At 36.0% G+C, this 12,984-nt stretch overlaps 1 protein-coding gene across 2 annotated transcripts in view; it reads left to right on the top strand.

Moving 5' to 3' along the window:
- The first annotated feature begins 11,674 nt into the window (after positions 1–11,674).
- The window catches only part of gli2b (GLI family zinc finger 2b), an 82,424-nt gene continuing 81,114 nt past the window's right edge, over positions 11,675–12,984 (top strand). For both annotated transcript variants that reach the window (XM_053512765.1, XM_053512764.1), the window contains exon 1: positions 11,675–12,092. The gene's annotated coding sequence lies outside the window, so the exon portion shown is untranslated. The remainder of the gene's footprint in view (positions 12,093–12,984) is intronic.

Below are 12,984 nucleotides of genomic sequence, written 5' to 3'. Positions count from 1 at the left end.
AAAGATTAATAGAGCTTCATAATAAGCATTTGAGTCGAATCAGGTGCACTAGAGTTGGAAAACACTCATTTTTGGGAACATTTGAGAAAGCCTGACCTTGATGGGGAAAAAAGATCCAGATGATGGAACACATTGCTGCTTTTTGATTTTGTTTTTAAAATACATTAAAATACAAGAGATAAAATACAATTTGTAATAAATTAGATTTAAAAAATACTTTAAAAAATATTATTACACAAGTAAGCAAACATAAATAAATGAAATAAAATCTCAATGCAAAATGACAAGCTCTGAGAAAGGAACTGCCCACTGACTTCATCACCTTTATTCTAATCTGGATTTGTCCATCCAACCCTTTCAGACGGACAAACTTCACCTGTTCTGCGAATGTGTGAACACTTCTTGTGGATAGAGTTTTATAGCACGGATCACTGCAACCGCTTCCAAGTTCATATGCTTGGACATTAATCTCTCCCCCATCTCGTGTTTTCTTCATGAAGTCATGCCCTGCAGTGCCGTGCTGACACATTACCTCCCTCTGCTTCTCTCTGAGTGGCGACATAATGTATTAACCACATCACGTTGCTCCATTCACTTGAAAAGCAAAACAGAGGTGACTGCGGTCAAAGGAGGGATGTGGTGTTTATCGTGTCTTGAATTCTATCTGATTGAACGCAGAAGTGGAGCAGAAGGTCGTCCTGAGAATACTGCGGATATTGTGGGTCAGGGGTCACACAGCATGTGTGCAGAGGATAAAGTTACTGTAGAAAGAGAGACAGGCAGAGCTTTCTAACCTGAATCGAGTTGGTATGGGCCTGAGTTCAGCTGATGGCAGAGCAGATATGCTACGTGGATGTCTCATCAGTGTCTTGCAGAGTTTATAGTTACTAATTTAAAACACCTGGCTTGATATTTAGATGCTCGAAAAGATATGTACTAAATGTAATGAAAAAATGTATTAATATATTTTTTTCCTTCTTCACTGATAAAAGTAAAAGAATATTGGAATTTATTTGGTTGGCACAATGGTGCAGCAGAATCCTGTTCAATACCAAACATGATTCCCATGTTCCTTGATATTTTTTTTCCCTCTGGTTTTCTCCCAATCTCCCCAAAACACGCTAATAGGTACACTGGCTTTTTCTAAATTGCCCCAGCTGTGGACGAGTATGAGTTTGTGTGAATGGTGCCGTGCAGCACACAGGACTTCATGTATGCTGTATTCTCAATGTTTTTCTCAGTGTTCCCAGGATACGCTCCAGATTAATCACGATCCTGATCAGCAAGAACGTGCATAGACTTTTTAAGGAGTTGTTGATAAAAGTAAAATCACCCAGGTTTAAATCAGGTCTCAGGAGCTAAATAGCAGAAGAAAGAATAGAATCACTCAGTTTTCTTCACATCAGATTTCCCCTGAGGAGAAAATTTCTGTTTGTGCCATGAATTGGTCTTTATAAATGTCTGATGAATGAGTTTTCCGAAATATTATTAAAAAGCAATGAAATAATTAAGGTTTTAGGCGACCTTGAAAACGGAAGCAATACCAAGCTAGCTAACACCAGGCTTAATAATGTTATATACTGTATAGTGTGTGTGTGTGTGTGTGTATGTATATGTATGTGTATATATATATATATATATATATATATATATATATATATATATATATATATATATATATATAACCATGACTGGGTGTCTTTTCTTTCTACCTTGATTGTTTTCATGCACTGGTGAAATGCTGGGATAGGTGCATTAGTGTGGCAGGGTATTACATAGAGGAATAAAGGCCGTTTTACCCTCATAACTGTGTTCTGTTATTCGGAACAATCCAAAGGGATGCATTGAACAGTTTTGACCTTGATATGCCTAATATATATATATATATATATATATATATATATATATATATATATATATATATATATATATATATATATATATATATATATATATATATATAATTTAAAAAAAAAGCGCCTTAATTTCTTTTAAATAAAAAATGCTACTTTTTTTTTCTATTCTAGAAGCCTACTAGGAAAAAAATCAGAAATGAAACACCCAGTCATGGTTACAATATTTTTCTCCTTCCAATCTACTGTTAAACAGGATGTTTCATACACAGCATTCAATAGCAGCTCTAACGTTCAGTTAAGCCGTTATTCATCACACATACATTACTGCACAGTGAAATTCTCTATTATTTACATATCCTAATTTCTTGTAGGTAGGCCAGGGTCAGCTATTTTTACGGCGCCCCTGAAGCAGACAGGGTTAAGGGCCTTGCTTAAGGGCCCAACAATGGCATTCTTTTTTTCCAGGACATTGCAAGACTTCATACTGCCCACCACACCACTTGCGCATTACAGGAACTTGGCTAGCAGTAATTGCTACATCCCCCATACAATCCTGACCTCTCTCCAAGCCATTCCCACATGTTTGGCCATTAAAAGAGTTTTTTTTTTGGAGGCTTCAGACTTGATGTAGACAGTGCTTGTGCAGTGCTTTATCATGGCTCCAGTGCACTGAGAAAACTTTGCACCCTGATCGTGTCCAAGCAATATTGGATTAGGTTCTCCAAAAAGTGAATTAGTGTAGCAGGGGATTATATCCAGAATAAAGGTAGTGTTTACTTTCATGACTGTGTTCTGTTATTCTGCACAATCAAAACTCTTGGTTTGACACGAACTGCCCTTTTAGTTGTTTGAATTATTCTTAATCTCTCACATGTGGTACCGTGTCGGTCACTACACTGTTGTGGGAATTCTAGATAGAGTAAATTGTGTAAAGGTATTAGATACTCTAGGTCATTTAAACATTTTTTTAACATTAGGTTTATGCAAGCCCAATGAAATATTTCTGTTATTCTGCACAATCAAAAAATCTGGTTTGACACGGAAAACATAATTTCTGGCAAAACAATGACCATTGATCGGTCCATTACATTTTTTCTCACATAACACATATCAGTGGCAATCAGTTCCAAGGTTCCCATTTGAGCAAAATATATTATTTTAATATACCAACCTGTGGCATTTTTTTAAGCCACAAATTAGATATTGTGTTATTAGATACAGTGAACAGTTTCAACATTATTTTAGTATTATTTCACAGGGGCCAAATGAAACGGGGCAGCTGTCTGTATTTGTAACACAGGTATTTAGCACATTTAATTAATGTTCTTGGAAAATTAGGCATTTTGATGTTTTAGAGGTGAGCATTAGTGAAACATAGGGAAGGTTTGGGGGTGAGGGATGTTGAGCCATGCTGCAAAGTGGTAACAAGAAGGCACCGCCACTAAGCATATACCAGGATTTAACCAGAAGTCCCTCTCATGAAAGGTAAGACATTCAGAGCTGAGAAGGGGCAACCTAAGGTTGCACAATACAGATTCATGTATTTTAAAATAGCTAGGGTGTAATGAGGGTGTTGATCCAATGATGGGTAGGACTCCAAGGCCACAATGGAGCAACCCAAGGCTGGATGGTACTGACACTGGGCATGTACTGGTGTGTGACAAGAGTGTTGATCCCATGACAGATAAGACTTTAAGGCCAAAGTAGAGCAACCTAAGACAGAACAATGCCACCACTGGTTATTTATTGTGTGTATTCCATGTCAATTGACAACATAGGTATGACTTCAAAGGGGTAGGGGACCTAAGTCAGAATGGCACCATAACTGTGCATGTACCAGTGTGTAACAATACTGATCAGTTGTGACTGTAATGTTGCATTATAATCACACTGATCATGATTTTATGCATCATTAAAATAGTATAAAACCATAAAACCAGGCAGTGATACAGCTGCTCAGGATGCTTTTAATTGTTCCTCTGTAAGATGCGGTGAGAATTGGAGCTGAATAACAGCTATCTTCTTCTTTATTCAGCTGCCATTGATTACTTAGTAACTACAAATGAAAGGTGGTGTACATTCTGAATGTGAGGAATATAAATGTGGGTGCAGAATATATTCTCCAGAAGGAGGTGTGTAAACTCATTGGCATGTCTTCTTCTTCTCCACTAGATGGGGCCATCACAATGCATCTAGAACATCTAGAAGTGTGAATGAACTGCAGCAAAGAACATCATTGCTCTGTGTATGCAGTATTGCAACATATTGTAACACATTGTGAGATGTTATAAATAAGAATTCTCTGAAATGAATAAAAAAAATTAAAAAGCAGAAATTAATGCAGTAATAAATGCATGTGTAACATTTATAGGAAACATAATTGAAAATATGGGGACAAATCCCACACTTAAATGTTAAATGTATGAAGCCAGTCAAGTAACATGATGTTTTTAATGTGATTACAAAAATGTGAAAATGATGAGGCTGTAGTGAGTTTATATTAAAAGAGCACACAATTTTTTTTTTGCAATTTAGCTTTTACACAGTCTCTAAAAAGAAAGTTTACTTTTTGTCTTAATATTTCTTAAATTTGCTTTTATGTTTTTTTAAAAAAATATCCTCTTTTGAAATTTAGCCTTTTAATCAGCCTCAAAATAAAGCAACTAAGCATTTTAATTATGTTTTATTGCATACATTTTAATTATTATTTTTTAAATTAAAAAGCATTATAGGAGACTTGTGATCTGTGTTCCCTAATAATAATAAATGATCTAAATATGATAATGTTTTTACATTTTATACAGTGGTTAAAGTTTTTAGTCAGCCACCAGTTGTGCAAGTTCTCCCATTTAAAAAGATGAGAGGCCTATAATTTTTTACTATCGGTATTCCCCATCTATGAGAGACAAAATAAGAAAAAAAAAATCCAGAAGATCACATTGTAGGATTTTTAAAGAATTTATTTGCAAATTATGGTGAAAAATAAGTATTTGGTCAATAACAAAATTTCATCTCAATACTTTGTTATATACCCTTTATTGGCAATGACAGAGGTCAAACATTTTCTGCAAGTCTTCACAAGGTTTTTAAACACTGTTGCTGGTATTTTGGCCCATTCCTCCATGCACATCTCCTCTAGAGCAGTGATGTGTTGGGGCTGATGCTGGGCAACACGGACTTTCAACTTCCTTCAAAGATTTTCTATGGGGTTTAGATCTGGAGACGGGCTAGGCCACTCCAGGACTTTGCGAAGCCACTCCTTCGTTGCCTGGGCGGTGTGTTTGGGATCATTTTCGTGCTGAATGATCCAGTCATGTTTCATCTTCAATGCCCTGCTGATGGAAAGAGGTTTTCACTCAAAATCTCACTATACATGGCCCCATTCATTCTTTCCTTTACACAGATCAGTCGTCCTGGTCCACCCCCATGCTTCACAGTAGGTATGGGTTTTTTTGGGGGATGTAACTCAGCATTCTTTTTCCTCCAAACACGAACTCCAAAGTTCTATTTTGGTTTCATCAATCCCAATCCTCTTCTGGATCATCCAAATGCTCTAGCAAACTTTAGACGGGCCTGGACATGTACTGGCTTAAGCAGGGGACATGTCTGGCACTGCAGGATTTGAGTCCCTGGTGGCGCTGTGCGTTACTGATGGTAGTCTTTGTTAATTTGGTCCCAGCTCTCTGCAGGTCATTCACTAGTTCCCCTAATGTGGTTCTGGGATTTTTGCTCACAGTTCTTGTGATCATTTTGACCCCATGGGTGAGATCTTGAATGGAGTCCAGATCATGGGAGATTATCAGTGGTCTTGAATGTCTTCCATTTTCTAATAATTGCTCCCACAGTTGATTTTTTTTTTTTTTACACCAAGCTGCTTACCTATTGCAGATTCAGTCTTCTGAGGCTGGTGCGGGTCTACAATTTTGTTTTTGGTGTCCTTTGACAGCTCTTTGATCTTGGCCATAGTGAAGTTTGGAGTGTGACTGATTGAGGTTGTGAACAGGTGTCTTTTATACTGATAACAGATGGCATTACACAGGTAAAGAGTGGAGGACAGAGGAGTTACAGGTCTGTGAGAGCCAGAAATCTTGCTTGTTTGTAGATGATCAAATACTTATTTTCCACCATAATTTGCAAATAAATTTTTTAAAGTGATTTTTTTTCTTATTTTGTCCTACATAGTTCACATGAGGTGTGTGTGTGTGTGTGTGTGTGTGTGTGTGTGTGTGTGTGTGTGTGTGTGTGTATGTATGTATATATATATAGATAGATAGATAGATAGATAGATAGATAGATAGATAGATAGATAGATAGATAGATAGATAGATAGATAGATAGATATATGATGAAAATTACAGGCCTCTCTCATCTTTTTAAGTGGGAGAACTTGCACAATTGGTGGCTGACTTTTTTGCCCCACTGTATGTACATAACAGTGGATATCCTGGTAAACAAACATATGAATGTTTGATGTTTGTTTAACAGGATAGAAAAAGTCTGAGATTTACTGTAGGAGGAAAAAAGCTATGTACAGAAGTTAATAGGAGGTCTGCACACTGTGTAAAGTCCTTTTTTCATTTTAACTAAAAGGTAGATTATATTTACATAACTAGATTTTCCCCCACAAGCACCTGGTGGTTGCCATTAAAAAACTATTTTCACCAACACTCCGGCTTGTACAGTTTCTACATGATTTACTTGACTGTATTACAGATGACATTTCAAGAAAAAAGGTGCTCAAAATTACATGATTCCCTCCCACATTTTATAGATCATAACTTAAATATATTAATTTGTGGCCACATCTTATTAGAAAATAACCACCACGACCTTCAGCAGCTGTTTTAAGCAAAATTGCAGCTGCAGTTGCAGTAACCTATTAATCTACCAGGCTAGAGTAATTGGCTTTCATCCTAAAGGATTTAACAGAAGTTTTGTGTTTGATAGTTTATCAAAATAATATAGACATACATTTTCTTTCTTTACTTTTTAAAAAAACATACCGGTTTTCAGCATACTTCAAGAGAAACATGGAAAAAATACATTTGTTTTATGATGACATCCGTCTCTCTCTACTGGTATATTTCCCTGTGATGAAAAATCCAGCAGCGACCAGATGCCAAAACACATACCAAGCCTGTCAAACTAGTAGACCATCAATATTTTTTTTTGCTGGTAAGTTATTTACTTGATTAAAGTCTGAGATTTTCTGGTTGCCTTATTCTTGGTGTCATTTGTCTTAAAAACAACTGTGTACATTGCTTTGTGTAGCAATTCAGAAACTGTTTCCTTTCTACGAGCATTTAGCACCTGGCAACGATTCCGATGGGATCCCAGTTTAACCAGATCCGTGTGTGTTTTGGCAGCTGGTAGCTGGTCAGAAGGCACTTTTCCATGATATAATGTCATATTCTTATACCATCATCCCTAACGACAACATTCTGTTCCAAATCTATAAAAAATAACTGACAATTAATAATTTCCACTATTTCATTACTTTGGTATGTTTGGCTCGTTTCACAAATGTTTAAATATATGAAAGGATAAATATAGATATTTCTGCTATACTCTATTGTGTTAAGCAGAAGTGAATAAATTCCCTCTTCTTTAAAATATGTTTTTTAAATGTTCTTATGCTTTCGCTCTTTTAGTTGCTTTTTGCCCCCCAGGCCCAATATAGCACCAAAGGAATGATAAGATCAATAAAAGTGTTTGTTTGAATACTGAATAAAGGGTACTAAACTGTGTCATTTTGGTATGTTTTGACTTTTTATTTTAAGTATGAACAGTATATAGGGTACACTATATTCTTAAACTAAGTGTACATTTTAAATGCATATGTAAATTAAGAGTAACAACCCTGTTGACAAGAAAAAGTCTTGAATACTGGAGGCTACATCCCTGTTACATATGAGTTAAAGTGAAAGATAAATAAGTACAACATAAAAATAGTACAATAAATTACATTTTAATGAGATTTGTCGATTTGATATTCTTTTAGGTGGTTTTCAAGTTTTCAGTTATTAATGATGATGATGATGATGATGATAAAAGCTTGTTCCACAAGGGAAGAAAGTAAATCATGTGGTGATGATTTGGATTGTCTCACTTCTAACACACTTCAGAAGTTTAGTTAATGAGGCACGACGCTACACATCTCTAAGACTAGAGTCTTGACTCCCTGAATGGAAGGTCATATATTTCGCTGCAGTTTACTATTTTTCCTCTAGATGGCGCTGGGTGCCATATAGCCATCTGATTGTACAGTACACTACTGCTTTTGAAGACATTTTAAGGGTAAATAAACTATTCCACACGGGCTTTATCAGAAGTAAAGGTACTATGTAACATTTATAAGAGTTATTATTATTATTATTATTATTATTATAAAAACTATGAGTATATATATATATATATATATATATATATATATATATATATATATATATATATATATAGGGATTGAGATTTCAAGAAAATTTCCTTAGCATAGAATTAAGTTTTGATTATTATCAGATTCATAAAAATTAACATTTTAATTAAATTTTATATTAATTATAAAGCGCTTTTCACAATGGACATTGAAAGTAGCTTTACAGAACCAATAGGAAACTAGTATGAAATCCGTGAGAAAATGTGTATAAATCAAAATGGCCATTTTGTCCCTGATGAGCAAGCACAGGGCGATGGTAGCAAAAACTCCCTGAGACAGCAATAGGAGGAAACCTTGAGAGGGACCAGACTTAACAGGGAACTCATCCTCATTTGGGTGATAACGGATAGCAGGAATTGTTTTGCAGTCATACTGTGTGTTAGGCAGCCGGAAGTGCAGTATTTCAGGAGAGGTGTAGCTTAAAGCCCAAGCAGCACAGATATGTAACAACTCAGAATAGGTCAAAGAGAATAAAAAAGACTTCTATAGAAGCCTTGCTGGTGTGTGTTAATAGGGAGGCATCAAACTTTAAACTGTGTATTTATATGTGTATATGTCAGGTAGAACAAAAGTTATCATTACTTTTATAAGGGGTCAAGTTTTCCGCAACCAGAATGTGGGAATGACACTTTTGGTCATGTAAATAATCAATAACAACCATAAAAACATGTGATCAAGTGAGTCTGTGCTATTTCATTGCTTATGTGTTTTTTGCTTAGTCATGTTTGGGAAGTTGGTCAAAATGAACTAATATTCACTTCATCATAATGCCTATTTTGTGCTAAAAAAAGATGTTCCACTCTATCCTGCACAATCCCGAGGCCTGTATATGTTTATTTAAACCAAAACAGTGAAACAAATAATTAATAATTAAATAATAAAGCTAAATGCTCTGAGTTTTAAGGGCTACATTTCCATTTTCATAGCTATTTTAAGGGCTGCACTTTTTTTTTATTTGATGCTCATGTACAAAACTGATTTGTAGTAATTTTAGTCCTGAACTATAAACCTGAATAGAAGCCATTTAACAAATAGACACACAGTTTTTTTTGTTTTTTTTTTACTTTTGTATTACACACAGGTTTTTCTGATTTTGGTATAAATGGTCGAACTACTCAGAATGGAACATGTGCATGATTTATATTTTGGCTTTAATATTAATGATTATAAAGGATAGTGTTTTTGCTTTGTTAATATTTGAGCAGTTTTGTTTGTATTTTCCATTCTGGTCATTACTTTTCTTGTGATTAAATACTGTACAAAACACAGATCAGCCATTAACACTTTAGCACAACTGACAGATGAAGTGATTAGCAGTTATTATCTTTTTTACAATAGCACAAACCCGGACAAAATGGAAGGATTAGGTCAGCAAGGGCATCTGGAGTAAAACTTGAAGTTGCTGCCCATGCTCACCACAAAAAGCACCCACAATGAGCACATGAGCATCAGACCTAACACAGTGGAAGAAGGTGGCCTTTTATGAAGAATTGGGTTTTCTTTTATATCATGTGGAGGACTGAGTTTGTGTGCATCGGGTACTTGAGGAAGAAATGGCACCAGGATGCACTATGGGAAAAAGGCAAGCTGGCAGACGCAGTGTGATGCTCTGGACAGTGTTCTTCTGGGAAATCTTGGGTCTTGGAATTTATGTGGGTGTTACTTCTGCATGTACTACCTACCTAAAATTATTGCAAACCAAGTACAACCCTTCATGGAAATGGTATTGCAGTGGCCTTTTTCATCTGGATAATGTTCTCTTCCACACTGAAAAAAAGTCAATACAGTGCTAGTGTATACAGTAAATGAATTCACAGAGTGTTTATTCGTGTCAAGCTGTTCTCAAACAAACACTGTAAGGGTTAATTCTAATGTTCATATAGAAGCAGTATAATGATTCTCTGAACCACTCAATAAATACTGTATGAGATTAGTTCAGTTGTTCTTATATAAAGACTAAGTTAAACACAATACACAGTAAGGGGTAAAACAACTGTTCTTACAGTATATAGAAATTCTGTCAAGGATTATCCAGCTCTTCCTACATAAACAGTTTATCCAGCTATTCTTATGTAAACACTGTAAAGGTTAATCCAGCTGTTCTTATGTAAACACTGTAATAATTAATCATGCTGTTCTTATATAAACAGAGTATAGCTTAATCCATGTGTTGAATCGAAACACTTTAGAGTCAGTAAATTGGTTGTTATATAAATCTGTTTGGATTAACCCAGCTGTTCATCATAAATAAACATATCGATGGTTCATTTGATCGAGCTGTTTTTATAGAACCATTATATAGGATAATATTATAATTATTTTAAAGGTGATTGTAGTTGCTCCCATAGAAACAGGTGTAAAGTTTATCACAACTCTTTTTATATAGGTACAGCACATCGAGATGATATTCTTCTTTTCCTATATAAACTCTTTAGGGTTAATCTAGTGCAGGTTATTTTTCTCTTCTCTTACAAATACGTACCAAAAGGGTTAAGCCAGCTGTTCTGTAAAAACACTGTGAAGTTTTATTTAGCTGTTCTTTTACACGTAAACTCTTTAAGGTTTAATCCAGCTGTTCTATAGAGACACTATTAGGTCGAGTTCTTATCTAAAACCGAAAGTGTACTTCAGCTCTTCTTGTACAAATTTTGTACAATATTTTAATCTAAACATTGGCGCATTCCTGTGTTACTCTTTATTTACAGGTCATTGAACTGCTTCATGAAGACACTCTGCAGGGATCTGTCCATGTATAAACACTAAAGGGTTAACCAGACATATTAATGAAAGGGTTCATTCCTCCTGAGTGTGTATTTTGATAGTGATGTAAGTGATGAATGTCTGCGCTTTAACACCCTGCTAAATATTGCAAAAGTTAATTTAAGATAATTGGACAATGTAAGTGATAATCTTTATTTTTTTAATAATCACCTTTTGCAAAATTTAAGACTTTAAGCAAATGCTTATTTTAATTTTATTTTTTTGTTTTGGATTTTTTATGCAAACTAAGGTAAATAATCTACATAAACTATGGATTGTATAAATCTGTCTGGCAGGCAATAAATAAATATTTTTATAAACTATATTCAGAAGTACTGAGTTGTACTCTTATGCACTTTTATGCAACCCAGTCCCTGGTGATGCATTAAGGCTGTTTCCGTCTGGATATAAATGAAGAGTGCACGTGGGATTTTTTGCTGTGTTTATACTTTTCTACGCAACGCACAACTCCCAAACTCTCTCTCTCTTTCTGTGTGTGTGTGTGTGTGTGTGTATTCGCGCGCGCTACACTAGCCCGGCCCATCTGGAACAGCAAATGGTTAAACTCACCGAAAAAGAGAGGGAGAGGGAGCTGAACAGAGATCAGCCCAGAGAGATCAACACACGCACTCTCTCTCTCTCTCTCAGACACACACACACACATACACACGCGCGCGCGCGCACACACACGCTCCGTCCCAAATCTCCGTGCGTTTCATCTCCTTTCTGCTCCGTGAGAGCGATGGTTGGTTTGCTGGCGAAAACGCTGCGCTGCGCGAAAACTAAAGTTCTCGTAGTGATCTGACGTGACGCGGAGACGCGCGAACTCACACTTGCGTGAAGCGCGCTGAATGATCGCGCCGAGTTCGGGCTAAAGTTTTGGCGAAGTTTGCGCTGCGCTGCGCTCGGATGGCGTTTCAGGTCTCGGCGCGAAGGACAAGTTTCTGTTACTTTCTGTAGCAAAAAAAAAGTTTGGCGTGAAGAAGAGAGAAGACTCAGCTTTGGACACGTGAACCAGGAAAACGTTTCCACGTACACAAAAGGTAAGATCGGATATTATTAACGGTATATAGGCCTAAGTACATGGGGGTGAAAAAGTTGCATTCGCTCACTTACTCATGCGCTCACGCAGAACTCCACATCAAACTTTAAAACTGTACAGATATACATAAAGCAAATCAAATAAAATAGCAGTGCATGTATAAATAGTGACAATATGCATTTATGTTTCTATGCAAGTTTTTATTGCTTTGATCACACATTAAAACCCTGATATGTTTGCACGCGTGTTTACATTGTTGCAATCTATCTTGATAGAAAAAAACAAACAAACAAACAAACAAACTTGCCTTAAAAGTACATTGCATGCTTCATGCTACAATAAAGATAAAGTAAGTGAGATCGGAGCTGCCCTTAAACTCTTGTCTGCGCTTTCAACCGGCTCACGCTGGAATTTCAAAAATCTTTTTGTCTGCAACTTGATCCATATGGGACAAAAATCTGATCGGAAAGGTGGAGAGGCGCCAGGGCCACTAGAGCTCTGCTTAAAAAAATATCCATGCCATAAGGAAAGATTGTGAAATAAAGTTTAGGCTTTTAGAGTGCATAAGGTTTGACTGCTCACTCCTTTTGAACATTTTCATTGCATTATTTATTTATTTTCATTTATTTTCTATTTGGTTTCTTCATGCATTTTAATTTACTGTGTTACATGAAAAAAAAAATTAAATTATAGTTTGAAAGGTCCACGTCACTAAGGTCAAGCTTTGCATGTTGAACACACACGCACAGTGTGATTAAGTCTATCATGAGCTCAAGGGTTTTTGAAAAGCTCGTGGTGTTAGTTGAAAGGCCCAGTGTTTGCTCTCCAAACTGCAACAGCTCTTCACTGTCGCTATATGATGATAGTCTTGAAATGGATAGCAGCAATTTCAT

This window comes from Clarias gariepinus, chromosome 15 (assembly GCF_024256425.1).
Source record: "Clarias gariepinus isolate MV-2021 ecotype Netherlands chromosome 15, CGAR_prim_01v2, whole genome shotgun sequence".
Classification (NCBI taxonomy): Eukaryota; Metazoa; Chordata; class Actinopteri; order Siluriformes; family Clariidae; genus Clarias; species Clarias gariepinus.
Note: the sequence above shows the minus strand (reverse complement) of the source record. Positions and strands in the feature narration are given on the sequence as shown.